The sequence below is a fragment of the Prionailurus viverrinus genome, chromosome C1 (genome assembly GCF_022837055.1).
Source record: "Prionailurus viverrinus isolate Anna chromosome C1, UM_Priviv_1.0, whole genome shotgun sequence".
NCBI classification, from domain to species: Eukaryota; Metazoa; Chordata; class Mammalia; order Carnivora; family Felidae; genus Prionailurus; species Prionailurus viverrinus.
Genome location: NC_062568.1, coordinates 90,102,281 through 90,122,013, shown reverse-complemented (window position 1 = coordinate 90,122,013; position 19,733 = coordinate 90,102,281). Strand labels below are relative to the sequence as shown.

Below are 19,733 nucleotides of genomic sequence, written 5' to 3'. Positions count from 1 at the left end.
TAGCAAAGTGAAATAAGTTTCTGGAAGTTGGGTGGTCTCAGGATGGAGGGCAGTGAGCAAAACTGAGCTTCCCTTTGAGTTTGATGACAGGAGAGGAGAAACTCATGAACATGTTCTTCATACGTGAGAACTAGGAGCAAGAACTAATGGCAGGGTAGGGGGTGGGGGTGGAAGAAGTACTTTCAGATTCCAAGGCTATGTTACAGAAGGATAGAATGTGATACCATTAGTTCTTATTTATTTGGGGTCAGGGGGATTTGAGAATATTTTTAAGTCAGGCATTTGTAAGAATTCTGTATTTAAAAAAATTTTTTTAATGTTTGTTTATTTTTGAGAGAGAGACAGAGTGCAAGCCAGGGAGGGGCAGAGGGAGAGGGGGACAGAATCCAAAGCAGGCTTCAGGCTCTGAGCTGTCACCACAGAGCCCGATGCAGGGCTCAAACCCGCGAACTGTAATGTCATGACCTGAGCCCAGCCCAAGTCGGATGCATAACCTACTGAGCCACCCCAGGCATCCTGAGAAATGTACTTTTATACCAGTATCAGAGATGCCCATTCAAGTTTTAAAATTTTTTAATTTGCTAATTATGTGACTGCCTTTAAGATGAAAGCAACATATCTGACTCAGTATAAAGTAAAGAATGTGCACTAATTATTTGTAGAGGGTGATTTGATCACCTTTTACCACCAATGGTACATAATTAAGAAGTTAGTTAAGAAATGGCTGGAAAGTTAGCAATTTAGGTGTATCCCAACATAACTATAGCCTCATGGTATTTCCATTAGCCAGAAACTCAAGCCAACTCTTGTATGGGCCATACTATCAAGCAATACAGTCTTCAGTATAATTATCCACACCATAATATTTCATCCAAAAATTCTTTGGATGGAGAGCAAAGGCCTTACTATTTTTTTTTTTTTTTAGCTTTATTGAGGTATAATGCATGTACGGTAAACTGCATGTATTCAAAATATGTATTTGGAAGAGATGCTGGGTATTTTTTTAATTGATACTGTGGCAAGTCTGCCATTATAATTTGTCTTCTAAGCATACAATAACAGTGGAGAAATAAAACAGCTTGTTAATTTAACTTGAGGAAACTCATGAATTATTCATAGTAAGATGTTTTACAAGGGATTATTAAGACTTGTCCATAGTTATGGAGTAACTACCCTTGTCTCCAAAACTAGTTACTTTTTATCTGTACATATTTATCTGAGAGAATGAGAGCAAACAGTAATGTGCCAAATGAAGGACTGAATAATAAATGCTTGAGAAGTTCAAAAGAATAAGAAATAGCTGGACTGAAGAAGTTAGGAAAAGTTGTGAGGAAGAAAGTAGATCATGTAACAGATAAAGACAACGTAAGAAAGGGTCCATTGGAGTTTGAGCTAGACCTTAGAGAACAGATTTGATTCATTAGGCAGACATGGATGAAAGAGCATTCTAAAGAAAGAGAACCATGGGGCACCTGGATGGCTCAGTCAATTAAGTGTCAGACTTTGGCTCAGGTCATGATCTCATGGTCTATGAGTTCGAGCCCTACATTGGGCTCTGTGCTGACGGTTCAGAGCCTGGTTCTGCTTCGGATTCTTTGTCTCCCTCTCTCTACCCTTCCCCTGCTCGCACTCTGTCTCTCAAAAATGAATAAACATTAAAAAAATAATAAAAGAGAACCAGTGAGTATAGGTAATGAAAGGTGAGTGTTCTGGCTTGGCTGCAGTTGAGGATGACTGAGGAGAAATAAAAGTGGAAAGTTAAGTTTGGGCAAAGATCTGAAACTAAAGGATTTTAAGTTGTGTCCTCTTAAGGCAAACTACTGAACATTTTTTTGGGCAAGATAGTTGATTTCAGATTTCATTGTCTTACTGTTTTTTGATGCATTTAATACTTCAGTTGTGGTTATCAGGAAGTTGATTTTTAATTTGTCTTCTATAGTCAACTTGTCACTTTTTTTTGTACTATCAAATATCTTATAAAGTAATAATATCTGGAAGAGAGGGAGAGAAAAATTATAACTACTCATGTAGTATTAGGTTATGGCTTAATTCAAAAAATAGGAATTTTTAAGAATTGAGAATTCAAGAATGTGAATTTTAGGCAACATATGGAGTCCTGAAAGATTCAAAGATATTGGGCCCTTCTCGTATGTGAAGATTTAAGATTATATTGTCTCATTCTTTTCTTTTTTAATGTTAGTTTATTTATTTTGAGAGAAGGAGAGCAAGTACAGGAGAGGGGTACAGAGAGAGGGGGAAAGAGAATCCCAGGCAGGCTCTGCACTGTCAGCACACAGCCCAACACAGGGATGGATCCCGCGAACCATGAGATCATGACCTAAGCCAGAATCAAGAGTCAAATGCTCAACTGACTGAGCCACCCAGGCACCTCATGTCTTGTTATTTTCTTGACCTCTCTTTTAAAATATATATTTAGAGAAGCAAAGCAAGTTCAGCTTAAGAAAATTATCTTTTTTTTTTTTTTCTGGAATGTCATAAAGGATCCCCAGAGGTTATGAATGTAGACTTGAGGGGGAAATGAGAAGGTCCCGAGAATACTTTTCATGTTGTCATTTGTTAATTTCTTAACTTCAAATATACAGATGAAAACTGTTTAAAATATGAAGAAGTACACAAAGCAGTTCAGCTGTTTATATCTTAAAGCCAAATTCATAACCTTAAGTGGTGGAAATACCCTACTTTTAATAGGTTGTGAGAATTTAATAATACAATTTCATTCAGCCCATGTTGGATTATGTATACTTTTAACACTTTTAGGGCTTTGAGATTAGTTTTTTGTTTTAATTTTCTAATTAATTTTGTTTAATTTTTTTATTTCCTAGGAATTAACTGTCCCTTAAATGTGACATTGCATAAATTATTTTCATTTAATCTCCTACTGAATAAAATAATAAGCATTTAAGACTCTCTGGTCTCGTCCTACTATACTGTTCATTCATTTGTTCAGTCAGCAATTACTTGAAAAAAAAAAAAAACATTTAGTGAATACCTGGCATGAGCCTTGGCTTTGAGAATACAAAAATCAGTGATTTGGACTCTTGCCCTGGAGGAGCTCATCCTCGTAAGAGAGGCACTCTATATAAGTAATTACAAATCCACTTGATAATTTGTTTTTTGTTTTTTGTTTTTTTAAAAGGTGTGTTAAGGTACATACAGGGTACAGTGGAACAACATTCTGCCTTAATTCTTACCTCACGATTTGCTTTTTGTTTTTCACTGATGTAACTTTATTCATAATACATTCTAAAGCAAAAAAAATATTACTGGATATAAAAACCAAGACTTGATGAAGGTAGAAAGCTCAGTTCAAAAGGAAAACATAGCAGTTTCAAATTATATATGTACTTAATACTTGATAGAACGATAAGAAAATAGATAAGCAACAATAACAGGGGATGCCACAAACACTGATGAGCACAGGAATAATAAAATTTCATTTAATCTCCTACATGTTTAATCCCCTGTGTGTGCCAAAAAGAACCTTTAAAGATGAAATGGATAAAGCTTTTCCTATTTTACCTCACCATTTCTTAACACACAGGATTAACCCTACTCAAACAACTGAGTGTTCCCTAAAATTTTCATCAAGTTTCTCACTTCCAAGTCTTTGCTTATAATATTTCTTCAAACAGGAATAACCATTTACTATTCCTTTCTCCCTTATTACGTATGACACATGTTTCAAGAACCTGTTGTTAAATTCAAGTTTCATTTTGAAACATAAACCAGAAGTGTTCTCTCCCATTTGTTCTTTTGAGACACTATGTATGTGTTATTTTTAACTTTTATTACTCTGAATCTTGTGTTATATGTAGTTCAACATGCGCATAGCTTCCTCTCCATTACTACCTGCCTTCCACCTACACCCAAAGAAGCACTGCTCCGTTTAAAAATTACCTGAGGTGAAGGGCTTTGTCAGCTTGATAATTATACCTTGTATACCACCATATTTAATTGATGTGTATTTAAATATAGTTAGATATCTGGTATTGATTTCAGGGAAAAGTAGAGCTAAGCCTCACTGCTGTAGGAGATTTTAGTAACAGATTTAGAAAAAGAAACTTCTTTTTCCTAAATTCAGACAGATTGTACTTCAAGGTAAAATTTTGTCAAAACCTTGACTTGAGTAAAATTTCTCTCCCTGGGTTTAAGTGCAACTTTGATAAGAAATGATTACAATCTGATAGCTGGTAGATACCCTTTGTTAAATGAACTGATGATTCATGTCCTATAAATTAGCCTAATACCTATACTCCAGTTAATGCCATATTCCAGTCCTAATACTGTGTTAGGTTGATTTGGCCATGAACACAGAACTGTGCTTATCCTTCCTGATATTCTCATGTTTCCTTCCTCTCTAGGCCAAAGCATGTCTTCATGGCTGATTGAGGAACTTCTGTTTCTGTCTAGTTCAGAGAATTGATTTTCAAAACCACTAATTAATAGTGTCTTATTTTGAACACTGCCATATAAGAAACTGGTAGTATAATTGCTGAGGATAAATACTAACCTGAAAAAAAATGCTTTGTAGTATGCCATATTAAGCCATATTAAAATTACCTTTTGTAGAAACCATTTCAGAGAGATAGTTAGCCACGTGTTCACCCATTTTGTGTCACAGTAAACTCTCATTTTTCTGTCTGTCTTCACTGAGGCTAGGGTCCTGACCTTCATTTCTAGATTACCCATGTGGTCTCCTTTCTATGCTTTTTCCGATATGTGGGTGATGGTAAAAAGAGATACAGAAATAAGCAGATTTGCCCTTTTCTTTAATCAATGTCTGCTTGGACTTGGATTGTAATACTTTTAATTATCTCTTTTGTAATAAGATCTCCATTTACAGTTTTCTTCTGTATCTTTAAACCCCCTTGCCTCCTCTTACTCTTATTTTCATAAATGAATTTCTTTCCTATTTTACTCAAGACATTGAGGCTATTTATTATAATATAGGATCACTGAATTAGCTATGGATACTTTAAAAGTATCTGTCTAGAAGTATCTGGGTGACTCAGTCAGTTGAGTGTTCTCCTCTTGATTTCAGCTCAGGTCATGATCCCAGGATTGTGCAATTGAGCTCTGGGTCAGGCTCAACACAGAGCCATCTTGGGATTCTCTTTCTCTCCTCTCTCTCTGACCCTACCCTTCTCATGCTCTCCATCTCTCAAAATAAACAAAAAAGATTCTCTCTCTCTCCCTCTGCCCCTCCCTGCTTACACACTCTCCAAAATAAAAAAAATAAAAGTTTTCTCTCTCAATACCCATACTCTTTTTTTCTTCTATGACTGTCAAGTGAAGAAATGGCCTCTCCTTCAGGCCTACTCTTCTTTCTTTACAATGCGTTGATCCTTAACTATGTGCCAGGGAGTGTGATAGGGTTTCTAGGAAACACAGTAATGAGTAAAATAAAATTCTTAAAAGAAGCTTACTGGCTTGTGTTTGTACTGTTTGCAGTATTCTCATCCTTGTCATTTGTTCATTTTGTTTACATTCTAGGAATTAGAGAATTTTTAAATAGGAAGGAGAAAGGTTGTTTTCCCTCAAAGAGATATGAGGAGGGAGCCTCTTTTATATTAAACCTTCTCCTCCCCATTTGAGATTTCTGAAAGGAGTATATTATATCTTTCAAGTGTGTGGTAGCAGGAAAAAAAAAAAAGCTGAAATCTCTGCTGTGGTAAAGATTACCATATCTATTAATCGCAACCTTTCAAAAAGTTTAAATCAAGTAATTTATTTCATATGTATTATTTTTCCATATGAAATATGTAAGATATATATATGAAATTATGTATTCAGTTAACCCTTAAGCAACATGGATTTGTTTTGTTTTGTTTTTTTTAAATTTTTTTTTTTCAACGTTTATTTATTTTTGGGACAGAGACAGAGCATGAACAGGGGAGGGGCAGAGAGAGAGGGAGACACAGAATCAGAAACAGGCTCCAGGCTCTGAGCCATCATCAGCCCAGAGCCCGACGCGGGGCTCGAACTCCCGGACCGCGAGATCGTGACCTGGCTGAAGCCGGACGCTTAACCGACTGCGCCACCCAGGCGCCCCCAAGCAACATGGATTTGAACTGCGTGGGTTTACTTATATGTAGTTTGCTTTTTTTTTTTTTTTTTTTTTTTTACAATAAATACGTTATAGTACTGTAAATGTATTTTCTCATGATTTTCTTTCTTTTTTTAATATAAATTCTAGTTAACATACAGTGCAATATTGGTTTCAGGAGTAGAATTCAGTGATTCATCACTTAAATACAGTAATACCCAGTGCTCATCACAAGTGCCCTCTTAGTACCCATCCCCTACCTAGCCCTTCTGTCACCCACCTCCCTCCACCAAGCCACAGTTTGTTCTCTGTCATTAAGAGTCTCTTATGGTTTGTTTCCCCTCTTTTTTTCTCTCCCTTCCCATATTTCATCTGTTTTCTTTTATTTCACTTAATACATTCTAGTTCCATCCATGTCATTGCAAATGGCAATATTTCATTCTTTTTGTTGACTAATATTCCATTGCATTTATAAATCACATCTTCTTTATCCATTCATCAATCAGTGGACATTTGGGCTCCATGGTTTGGCTGTTGTTGATAATGCTGCTGTAAACATCAGGGTGTGTGTGTGCCCCTTTGAATCTGTATTTTTGTATCCTTTGGGTAAATGCCTGGTAGTGCAATTGCTGGATCATAGGGCAGTTCTAGTTTTAGTTTTTTGAGGAAACTTGATACTTTTCTCCAGAGTGGCTGTACCAGTTTGCATTCCCAGCAACAGTGCAAGAGAGTTCCCTTTGCATCCTCACCAACACCTGTTGTTAGTTGTGTTATTTTAGCCACTCTGACAGGTGTGAGGTGGTTTTGGTTTGTATTTCCCTGATGATGAGTAATGTTTAGCATCTTTTCATGTGTCCATTAGCATTCTGGATGTCTTTGGAAAAGTTTCTATTCATGTCTTCTGCCCATTTCTTACCTGTGTTACTTGTTTTTTGGGTGTTGAGGTTGATAAGTTCCAAAATCTATATTATGAATACTAACCCTTTATCAGATAGGTCGTTTGCAAATATCTTCTCCCATTCCATAGGCATCCTTTTAGTTTTGTTTTTTTTCCTTTGCTGTGCAGAAGCTTTTTATCTTGATGAAGTCCCAGTATTTCATGTTTGCTTTTGTTTCCCTTGCCTTTGGCGACATGTCTAGTAAGAAGTTGGTCCAGCCAAGGTCAAAGAGGTTGCTGCCTGTGTTCTTTAGGATTTTGATCGTTTCCTGTCTCATATTAGGTCTTTCAACCATTTTGAATTTGTTTTTGTGTATGGGGTAAGAAAGTGGTCCAGATTCATTCTTGTGCATGTCTGTGTCCAGTTTTCCCAACACCATTTGTTGAAGAGACTATCGTTTTTCCAGGGGATAATCTTTCCTGCTTTGTCAAAGATGTGTTGACCATATGGTTTTTCTGATCCATTTCTGGGTTTTCTGTTCTGTTCATCTGTGTGTCTCTTTTTGTGACAGTACCATATTGTCTTGATGACTACAGCTTTGTATATACCTTAAAATTTGGAATTGTGATGCCTCCAGTTTTGTTTTTTCTTTTCAAGATTGCTTTGGCTATTCAGGGTCTTTTGTGGTTCCATACAAATTTTAGGATTGTTCTAGCTCTGTGAAAAATGCTGGTGGTATTTTGATAGGGATTGTATTAAATATCTAGATTATTTTGGCTAGTGTAGACATTTTAACAATGTTTGCTTTTCAATTCCATGAACATGGAATGCTTTTCCGTTTCTTTGTATCCTCTTCAGTTTCCTTCATAAGTGTTCTATGGTTTTCAGAGTACAGATGTTTTATTTCTTCAGTTAGGTTTATTCCTAGGTATTTTAATTGTTTTTTATGCATTTACAAATAGTATGGATACCTTGATTTCCTTTTCTGATGCTTTGTTATTGGTGCATAGAAATGCAACAGATTTCTGCACATTGAGTTTATATCCTTTGACTTTGTTCAGTTCATATATTAGCTCTCACAGTTTTTTGGTGGTCTTTTGGATTTTCTACATAGAGTATCATGTCATCGGCAAATAGTGAAAGTTTGACCTCTTTCTTGATCATTTGGATGCCTTTCATTTCTTTTTATCGTCTGATTGCTGAGGCTAAGACTTAAGTACTGTGTTGAATAGTATGGTAGGACTGGACATCCTTGCCTTGCTCCTGACTGTAGGGGAAAGGCTCTCAGTTTTTCCCCGTTAAAGGTGAGCTGCAGGTCGTCTGTATATGGCCTTTGTGATGTTGAGGTGTGTTCCATCTATCCCTACTTTGTTGAGTGTTTTTATCAAGAATGGATGCTGTATTTTGTCAAATGCGTTTTCTGCATCTATTGACGGGATCATATGGTTCTTATACTTTATTTTATTAATGTGGTGTATCACATTGATTGATTTGCGAATATTGAACCAGCCCTGCAGCCCAGGAATAAATCCCATTTGATTATGGTAAGTAATTCTTTTGATGTATTGTTGGATTTGATTTGCTAGTATCTTGTTGACAATTTTTGCATCCGTGTTCATCAGGGATATTGGCCCATAATTCTCATTTTTGGTGGGATCTTTGTCTCGTTTTGGAATCAAGGTAATGCTGGTTTTGTCAAATGAGTTAGGAAATTTTTCTTCTGTTTCTGTTTTTTGGAACAGTTTGAGAAAAATAGGCTTTAACTCATGTTTATTTTTTTTTGTAATTTATTTATTTATTTTTTTTTAATATATGAAATTTATTGTCAAATTGGTTTCCATACAACACCCAGTGCTCATCCCAAAAGGTGCCCTCCTCAATACCCATCACCCACCCTCCCCTCCCTCCCACCCCCCATCAACCCTCAGTTTGTTCTGCTTTTAACAGTCTCTTATGCTTTGGCTCTCTCCCACTCTAACCTCTTTTTCTTTTTTTTTTTTTTTTCCTTCCCCTCCTCCATGGGTTCCTGTTAAGTTTCTCAGGATCCACATAAGAGTGAAACCATATGGTATCTGTCTTTCTCTGTATGGCTTATTTCACTTAGCATCACACTCTCCAGTTCCATCCACGTTGCTACCAAAGGCCATATTTCATTTTTTCTCATTGCCACATAATATTCCATTGTGTATATAAACCACAATTTCTTTATTCATTCATCAGTTGATGGACATTTAGGCTCTTTCCATAATTTGGCTATTGTTGAGAGTGCTGCTATGAACATTGGGGTACAAGTGCCCCTATGCATCAGTACTCCTGTATCCCTTGGATAAATTCCTAGCAGTGCTATTGCTGGGTCATAGGGTAGGTCTATTTTTAATTTTCTGAGGAACCTCCACACTGCTTTCCAGAGCGGCTGCACCAATTTGCATTCCCACCAACAGTGCAAGAGGGTTCCCGTTTCTCCACATCCTCTCCAGCATCTATAGTCTCCTGATTTGTTCATTTTGGCCACTTTGACTGGCGTGAGGTGATATCTGAGTGTGGTTTTGATTTGTATTTCCCTGATAAGGAGCGACGTTGAACATCTTTTCATGTGCCTGTTGGCCATCCGGATGTCTTCTTTAGAGAAGTGTCTATTCATGTTTTCTGCCCATTTCTTCACTGGGTTATTTGTTTTTCGGGTGTGGAGTTTGGTGAGCTCTTTATAGATTTTGGATACTAGCCCTTTGTCCGATATGTCATTTGCAACTATGTTTTCCCATTCCGTGGGTTGCCTTTTAGTTTTGTTGGTTGTTTCCTTTGCTGTGCAGAAGCTTTTTATCTTCATAAGGTCCCAGTAATTCACTTTTGCTTTTAATTCCCTTGCCTTTGGGGATGTGTCGAGTAAGAGATAGCTACGGCTGAGGTCAGAGAGGTCTTTTCCTGCTTTCTCCTCTAAGGTTTTGATGGTTTCCTGTCTCACATTCAGGTCCTTTACCACTTTCAGTTTATTTTTGTGAATGGTGTGAGAAAGTGGCCTAGTTTCAACCTTCTGCATGTTGCTGTCCAGTTCTCCCAGCACCATTTGTTAAAGAGGCTGTCTTTTTTCCATTGGATGTTCTTTCCTGCTTTGTCAAAGATGAGTTGGCCATACGTTTGTGGGTCTAGTTCTGGGGTTTCTATTCTATTCCATTGGTCTGTGTGTCTGTTTTTGTGCCATTTAACTCATGTTTAAATGCCTGGTAGAATTCCCCTGGGAAGCCTTCTGGCCCAGGACTCTTGTTGGGAGATGTTTGATTACTGATTCCATTTATTTGCTGGTTATAGGTGTCTCACGATTAAGAACATTTTTCTCTAGTTTACTTTATTATAAGAATACAGTATATAATACATATAATGTACAAAATATGTGTTAATGGACTGTTTATGTCATTGGTAATGCTTTCAGTCAGCAGTAGGTTATTAGTAGTTCAGTTTTGAGGGAGTTAAAAGTTAATGTGTGGATTTTCAATTGTGCAAGGGTCATTATCCCTAGCCTGTGTTGTTCAAGGTTCAGTGTGTGTGTGTAAAATTACACTCTCTAGTTATACACCAATACAGTATCTCATTGGAATATGGCGTGTGTGTATGCTTGTGTGTATGTATGTGTGTATTTAATGTGTGCTCTTAATGAGTTTGTATGCAATCCTAAACCTGCAACAGAAATATCTTGAAACTGTGAGTGGTTGGCAGGTTTTTGGTTTTGTTTTTTATTGTAGTAAAATACATGTAACATAAAATTTACCATCTTATCTAATTTTAAGTGTATAGTTCAGTAATGTTCAGTAACGTGTATTCATGTAGTGCAGTCAACACAAGAACTCTTCATCTTGCAGAATTGAAACTCATACCCGTTATACAATAATTCCCCATTCCCCAACTCCTGGCAGGCAGCCTTCTACTTTCTGTGTCTATGAATTTGACTGCTGTAGGTACCTCGAGTGAAATCATAACAGTATTTGTCTTTTTGTGACTGGCTTATTTCATTTAGCCTAATATCCTCAAGGTTTATCCACATGTCAGAATTTCTTTTTTTTTTTTTAAGTTTTTATTTTAATTTGAGTATAGTTAACATACATTGTTCTATGGGTTGTAGGTATACAATATTGTGATTCAGCAATTCTATATGTTACTCAAGGCTCATCATAAGTGCACTCTTTAATCCCCACCTATTTCACCCATCCCCCACCTCCCCTCTGGTAACCATCAGTTTGTTCTCTCTAGAGAAGAGTCTTTTCTTTCTTTCTTTCTTTCTTTCTTTCTTTCTTTCTTTCTTAAAAATACTATTTTTAAGTAATCTCTACACCCATCATGAGGCTCAAACTCACAATGCCAAGATCAAGAGTCGCATGAAGAGTCTTTTTCTTGGTTTGTCTGTCTTCCCTTTTTTAAAACTTTATTTGTTTCTTAAGTTCCACGTATGAGTGAAATCATATGGTATTTTTCTTTCTCTGATTTATTTTGCTTAGCATTATACTGTCTAGCTCCATCCATGTTACTGCAAATGGCACAATTTCATTGTTTCAATTTTTTTTAATTTTTTAATGTTTTTTATTTATTCTTGAAAGAGAGACAAAGCATGAGCAGGGGGGGACAGAGAGAGAGAGGGAGACACAGAATCCAAAACAGGCTCCAAGCTCTCAGCTGTCAGCACAGAGCCTGACACGGGGCTTGAACTCACAAACCATGAAATCATGACCTGAATCGAAGTCAGAGGCTCAACCCGCTGAGCCATCCAGGCATCCCCAACAGTTTTATTTTTGCTTTTGTCTCCCTTGCCTCAGGATACATATCTAGAAAATTGTTGCTGTGGCCAATGTCAGAGAAATTACCACCTGGGCTTGTCTTGGACTTTAATTGTTTCAGCTCTCATATTTAGGTCTTTAACCCTTTGCATTTATTTTTGTATATGGTATAAGAAAGTCGTCCAGTTTCATTCTTCTGCATGTAGTTCTCCTGTTTCCCCAACACCATTTGTTGAAGAGACTTTTTCCCATTGCTTATTCTTTCCTCCTTTGTCAAAGACTAACTGACCATATAAATGTGGGCTTATTGCTGAATTTTCCATTCTGTACTATTGATTTATATGTCTGGTTTTGTACCAATACCATACTGTTTTGATTACTACAGGTTTATAATACAACATGAACTCTGGAATTGATGAAATAAATTGAAGATGATGCAAAGAAATGGATAGATATTCCATGCTCATGGATCAGGAGAACAAATATTGTTAAAATCTATACTACCTAAAGTAATCTGCCGATTTAATGTAATCCCTATCAAAATACCAGCATTTTTCACAGAACTCAAATAATCCTAAATTTTGTATAGAACCACAAAAGACACTGAATAGCCAAAGTAGTCTTGAAAAAGAAAAACAAAATTGTAGGTAATTTCCTTCTTTAAGTCTGAGTAATACTCTGTTGATGTATATATTACATTTTGTGTGTTTGTTCATCTGTTGCTGGACATTTGGGTTGTTTCCAGCTTTTGGCTACTACGAATGGTGCTGCAGTGAACATGAGTATATAGATACCTCTTTTAGAACCCACTTTCAAGTTTTTTTAGGTATATACTCAGAAGTGGAATTACAAGATCATATAATAATTCTGTTTTTATGTTTTTGTGGATTCACCTTTCTGTTTTTCACAGTGCCTGCACCGTCTTACGTTTCTACTAACAATTCACAGGAGTTCTAGTTTCCCCACATTCTCACAAAACTTGTTATTTTCTGATCTTTCAATAGTAGATACCCTAATAGGTGTGAAGTGGTATCTCTTTGTGGCTTTTCTTTGCATTTCCCTAGTTTGTGATGGTGAGCATCTTTTCACGGCTTATCTTTTGTATACCTTCTTTGGAGAAATTTCTATTTAAGTCCTTTGACCATTTCTTAGTGGCATTTTCTTGTTGAGTTGGAGGTGTTTTTTGTTTATATCATGGATTTGTTGGGCTTTGTTTTAAGCACTACTTTTAAAAAATCAGATGCCGTTATTATTTAATGACACTTAACTGTGTTAAAATGTGCTGTACATGTACCTGGAAGCCTAAATATAGATGCTTCACAAAGTAATAATATAATGAGGAGTACTGGTATTTTTTTCCTCAGCAACAATTGAAGCTGTATATCAGAAATATAATTAGATACTATTCCGTTTCACATTTTCAGAGGACTGAGTTAGACATTGGAAAATACATGTTGTATGTGTTTTTTAAGACATTAACTTTACTCTTCAATCAATAAACCAATCTAAGAGTATATTATAATTACACATTTTTAGTCTAAATTAGTATTCTGTCTTAATTGGTAAAGTTGTTTTTAAGATGCATTATAAACTTTTAGGATTTCCCAAGTTTACAGTTAAGTCATATTAAGGTTGAAAGTATTGGTCATCTAAGGAATACTGATACTACAATTCTGATGCCCTTATCAGTTGACTATTTCATAAATATTTTAAGCTTCACATCTGGAAGAAGTTCAATATTTGTTTAAAAACGTTTTCATTTTTGTTTCTAGTCTTCAAAACTTAACAGTGTTGTATGAAAGACATTTGTATTTCAGATGAAATTAACATTCCCCAAGGTACAAATGAAAATAAAACAATAGATGAAAAAGTTGAAAGCCAATGTACTGCCAGAAACTTCTGAAATGTAGAGGTTCCTGGGCGTGCCTGGGTGGCTCAGTTGGTTGTGCCTCTGACTCTCCATTTTGGCTCAGGTCATGATCCCAGGATCATGGGATCAAGACCCATGTCTGGTTGTGTGCTGAGTGTAGAGCCTGCTTAAGATTCTTTCTCTCTTCCTTTGGCCCTCTCCCCCACTTGCTCTCTCTCTCTCTCTCTCTCTCTCTCTCTCAAATAAACAAAAAATAAATAAATTGGAATATATCCTTTTTTAAGAATAACATTTCTTTAAGAAAACCTCCACTTATATTAGCTTCCTTACAATTCCGTGAAGAGGAACAGTTTATGAGCCAAGCTATCTGATAACAGTAAAGATCTGAGGCTTTTGTTTTACTGGAAAATGTTCCTAGCTGTATCAGTAGGAATCGTGGTCCATGGAAAAGGCATTTTGACAGAGCAAAATCTAATTTTAAAGGGAAATCTAAGACACAGCTATGCCCTTTCCTTCCATATCACCTTTTGTAAATCATAATTTTTTTTTTAACATTATTATGGGTAGAATCATAACCCCACACACAATGTAAAACTCCTATGTTGACGTGCTAACCCCCAGTACATCAGAACATAACCTTGCTTGGAATTAGAGTCATTGCAGAAATAGTTAAGATGAAGTCCTACTGGAGTATGATGAGCTTCTAATCCAATATAACTGATATCCTTACAAAAGGTATAATTTGGAGATAGAGGTTATACAAGGAGACCACCATGTAAACAGGAAGACTGCCATCAAAAGTCAAGGAGAGACTCCTGGAATAGACCCCTCATAAGGAACCAACCTGCCAGCAACCTTGAATTTGGACTTCTAGCCTCTAGAACTATGAGACAATATATTTCTGTTGTTTAAGCTACCCAGTTACAGTAGTTTGTTGCAGCAGCCTTAGCAAATTAATACAAATGTGAAATGATCCATATCCTCCTTTGTGCTGATGACATAACCCTGCTGTTGCATTCAGGAATGAATTTGAAAAGCAAATAGACAACCTCAGCCATCAAGGAAATGCAAATCAAAACCACAGTGAGGTACCACTTCATACTTAACTGTCTATAATCAAAACATCAGATAATAACAAGTGTTATTGAGGATGTGGAGAAACTAGAATCTTCTACCACCGTGGTTATTGAAATGGCCCAGCCGCTTTGAAAAACTTCCAGTTCCTCAAATGGGTAAACATTTAAATGATTGAACATGAGTTACCATAGACCCAGGAATTCTATTGTTAGGTATATAACCAAAAGAAAAAATGTAAGTTCACAGAAAACTTATACATGAGTGTTCACAACATTATTATTTGAAATAGTGAAAAAGTGGAAACAACACGTCTATCAACTGATGAATGAACAAAATGCGGTGTATCCATACAGTGGAAGATTATATGATAGCAAAAATGAAATTCTTGCTTCGACATAGATTAATCTTGAAAACATTCTAAGTAAAAGAAAACAGCCACAAAAAAACACATATTAATGTGATTCCATGTATATGAAATGTATAGGTAAACTCTGGAGACATAGAGTAAATTAGTAGTTCCTAATTAGGGGATGATGGCTAAGGAAAATGGAGTTGCTTTTTCAGGTAATGAAAGTGTTCTGAAATTGATTGTGGTAAAGGTGGTACAACTCTTTAAATATACTAAGAGCCTTGAATTCGACACTTTAAATGAGTAAACTGTATGGTATGTGAATTATATCTCAATAAAGCAGTTTTTTAAAAGATAGGACACATAAATCATAGTAATTTGTGGTCAGGAGGAACAGTTGAATAATCATTTATTATACATACTGTATTTCAGGTTCTTTATAAAATACTAGGTATGAAAAAACAAGAAACTTAAGTTCCTTCTTAGTTGCAGAGACAGAATCATTAACAACTTCTTTAATAAAACAAAAATCAAAATTGTCATGTTGGAGCAACTCACTAGATTTCAGAGGGGAAAAAACTATTAAAATTCCTCTACTTAGGTTCTCTGGATCTTATGATTTTATCAGTTACCTATATAACTAGATCATATTGCCATAGCTTTATATAGAAATGTATTTTACCATTGTAGAAAAGGTGCCACAGTTTAAAGATTGAGTAACATAAAACACAGACTAAAACCTAGGCTTATTCCGCCTTTTTTCTTTCCTAATCAGGGATTTAAACCCAACTTGGCTCTAGCTCAAAGACCCAGAACTCGGAGTCTAAGAAAAGTGTCTTTGTCCCACTTGTTCTGCAATGTCAATGAGCAACATAGTTACCCTAAGGTAGTATTTTTTTGTTGGTTTACTTCTGGGTTTTTTTTTTTGGTTGGGGGGGGGGGTGCCTTTTATTTTACTTTTGCTTTATTAATTTGGAACTTATTTTATTTATTTTAGTAGTTACCCTTTTTTAATATGCATATTTACTTTTTTAAGCGAGACTGTGTGAGCAGGGTAGGGGCAAAGGAAGTGGGAGTAAGAGAATTCCCAGTAGACTCCATGCCCAGCATGGAGCCCAACCTGGGGCTTGATCCCATGACCACGAGATCACATGACTGTGAGATCATGAACTGAGCTGAAATCAAGATTTGGTCACTTAACTGACTAAACTACCCAGACACGCAACTGTGCATGTTTAACATAAATATATCATTTTGTCTAATTCTACTTCCCAAACAATACCAAGGGTCTTTGAACTCTTTATCTCTGATTAGTCTTCTGCTTCTTTAATTTTAAGCTTTAGAAATCCAAAGCATACCAGCTCAACAAAAAGAGAGTTCTGTGGGGTTTCTTTTATAATAGCACTAATCCCATTCATGAAACCTCCATGAATTATGACTTCATGACCTAAGCTCTTCCCAAAGACCCTACCTCCTAATACCATCACACTGGGCATTAGGATTTTCAAACCAGAGTCCATGAACGTGCTTTATGGTGATTTGGTCAGTATTTTCTATTTTTAAGGTGGCTAAATGTATTTTAAAAACCTTTAAAATGATAGTCACATTTTTAAAAATATTTTGAATTCTTTTTATGTACTATGACCTTCTTAATTGACATCTTTAGCAGAGCTTTTCGTTACAGATTGATTTCTCTGAAAGTCAAAATACAGCTAAACAAAACTTAAGAGATCACTACATTTTAATCTCCTTCCATTTTCAGAGTGTTTGCCTAATGTAATCTTAAAACTAAGATCCCTTTATCACTGCTGTTCAAGATTTCACAAAATGTTGTCATTCTTTTTTTCATTCCTTAATATATTTGATATTTTATTCCTTGAAATGTTTTGAAATGTTAGAAAAATCACTGGGTTCCTCTTGTATTTCTTCTGAATTCTTTGATTTCTGTATTTTTTTCCATAAGATTTTGACTACACATATATTTATTACCTTAATTGCTACCTTGTTAGATACTTAAGTAGTACTGAGTCCTTTTGACCTTTGCATTTCCCTACCTTTGAAAACTACAATCTGCCTGTTTACTATCTGCAATTTAATATTTTAGACAGTTGTTTAGTAGTTGATTGTCTCTTATCACTAGTTGGTTACAAGATCTGTCCCAATGAATGTTTGAAGTATTCCTGACAGCATCTTATCTTTTTGAAATGTGGAACTAAAATTTATTTCAAGATTTTAGCTTTCTCATAATAATGTTAGTGAGCTTTGTTTAGAAGTTTATATGTTTGAGTTCGTCTTATTTAATTTCTCTACCTTATTCCTCATTATGTATATTGATAATTGATTATTAATATCTTATAAAAAGGCAGTTGTAGTTGTTTTAATTTCCTTGTGAGATATAGACTGTTAGAATTATTTTTCAGTCTTCCTAATGTGGTAACATATTCTGATATAATTAATTTTCTTTCTTTTCCTGTCATTTGATCTTTAGTGTAAGCTTTAAAATTTTTCAACATATTTATATAGTTTGCTATTATGCAGGTATGCTGACTTACCTAGATTTTTTTAAAACCTATTTTGAACTATGAGCTAAGTTTTTAAAGCTTGATATGATTGTGTAAATGAGTCTTCATACCAAGTAATGAAATACTCACTTGCTAAATGAAAGGAAAAAAAAAAGATACTGCAATTTACATCATTTAGTATGCCCAGTAGATATGGCTGAACAATCTATAAAATATTTTGCTATCATCATGTGTAATTCAGCTTGCAGCTGTTCCATAACTTATTAAATCAATTCAGTGGAAAGTGTTGAGATTTTGAAATGACCAAATTACCAAGTTTTCCCTGCAGTGATGGCATAGGACTTACTTTATTTTTATTTACAAAGTCAGTACATGTACATATTTTTCTGCAAGACCTATCAATTCTTCTGCTCCAAATAATTTAATGTTTAAAATTCCAAGTTTTTGTGAATCATTAGTGACATTGTGGGCATACTAAAAATTGAAGGCTGTGTAAACTAAAGAATTTAATCCAGACATGCTGCAGAAGTTATTTAGGTTTCTTTGTCTTAGTTCTAACTCACACAGAAAGCATTTTTACTTTACCACCAGCTGTGATATTATGATACATTTCTTTCTAAATCAATTTTAAAACCATTTCATTAAGATTTATACTAGAAATGAAAATTATAGTTGAAATATTTAGAACCATGGAATCTTTGAGTTAGAATAAAATAAGTGAGTTGTGGTGGAGATGTGTGGTGCTTTCCCATACCAGTATTATTCTACTTCCTTGGATGTCAGGAACAGATCACTTCCCAGCCCCGTTGTAGTTAAGTGGTGCCACATGAATCATTTAGGAGGGTGGGCAGAAGAGACTGTCACGGAGGGTAGCTGTTGAGATGGCCGGGACACCTGGGGAAGGAAGCAAGCCACAAGGTGGAAATAGCGTGAATCTCTTGAGTCACTACATAGAGGGCAGATAGTGTGTGTTTTAGGATTTGCAGGCTACATACCATTGCTGTCACGCATTCTTTTTGGTTGTTTTATGTAGTTTTCATAAATCTTGAAAAATGAAGAAGCCACGTTGGGTCAAAGGACATACAAAATGGGCAGCGGGCCCTAACATCTGTTCTAGAGAGTCACCTAACTGGTATGAAATGGGTACTGCAAGTGAAACAGAAGTTTTTGTGTTAATCCTATGAGTTCTAGGTGTTAATTGTTACAGCATAGCCTGACTAATACACAAGTGATCTCCTCAGGTGATCACCCCCCACCAGATTATTGAAGAATGCTTCTGATATCAGGAATCTCCGTACTTTATACACTGTGAAATGGCCTGTTCCATTATAGGACAACTCTAGATGTAAGAAATTTTTCTCTTTTGTGAGCCAAATCCTTGATTCCATTTATCTTTTGGTTCTACTTCTGCCTCTAGATAAAGTTTGCTTTAAAGTTGTTTGGGGTGCCTGGGTGGCTCAGTCCATTAAGCATCCAGCTCTTGGTTTCAGGTCAGGTCGTGATCTCACAGTCTCATGAATTCGAGCCCTGCGTTGGGCTCAGCACTGACAACAGGAGCCTGCTTGGGATTCTCTCTCCCTCACTGCCCTTCCCCTACTCATGCTGTCTCTGTCTCTGTCAAAAATAAGTAAATAAACTTTAAAAAAAAAAAAAAAAGGAAGAAAAAATCAGTTGCTTAAGTGGTAAGATGATTAGATTCAGTTCATGAGAAAAAACTGTCAACTTAGTATAAAACAGTAAAGTGATAATTGATAAATTAACCCATTGTAGCCATTGCTTTTGTTTAGTGCAGGTATCTTTCTAGTATTGACAACCATTGTGGACACATCTATTCAGTTAAAGGTAACCAAGTTCTAAAAGAAAAATTGACAAAGTTAGTTTAGAAGAATGGTCACCAGGATGGCTAGACCAAAAGTCTAGAAACCATATCAGAGAAAATGATTAAAGAAATTGAGGATATTTCATTTTAAAGAGGAATGGGCCATCAGACATCATATGGTAAAGTGTTTATAATGAAATTCTTCTTTTATCAGTTTTCTTTCTTTATCTTCACAGAGGATGCCTAGTGGCTGTTTGTGGAAATAAGGCATCCAGGGTTTGGGAGAGTCTGAAATAACAGATTTTTAAGGTTTGTGGACTTTAAACAGTTAGTCCAAAAGTGAATATTAGCTTTTGTATTTGATCTTTCTAGCTATCTTTGACCATCA

The 19,733-nt window shown here is 35.7% G+C and overlaps 1 protein-coding gene across 13 annotated transcripts in view; it reads left to right on the top strand.

Moving 5' to 3' along the window:
• R3HDM1 (R3H domain containing 1) overlaps positions 1-19,733 on the top strand; it is a 207,876-nt gene that overhangs the window by 19,032 nt on the left and 169,111 nt on the right. For 2 of the 13 annotated variants that reach the window (XM_047873287.1, XM_047873289.1), the window contains exon 2: positions 15,780-15,890. The exons of 10 other annotated variants lie outside the window; for them this stretch is intronic. The gene's annotated coding sequence lies outside the window, so the exon portion shown is untranslated. Of the gene's footprint in view, positions 1-15,779; positions 15,891-19,581; positions 19,655-19,733 lie in introns of all 13 variants that reach the window. One more of the 13 variants, XM_047873288.1, reaches the window with a different exon arrangement.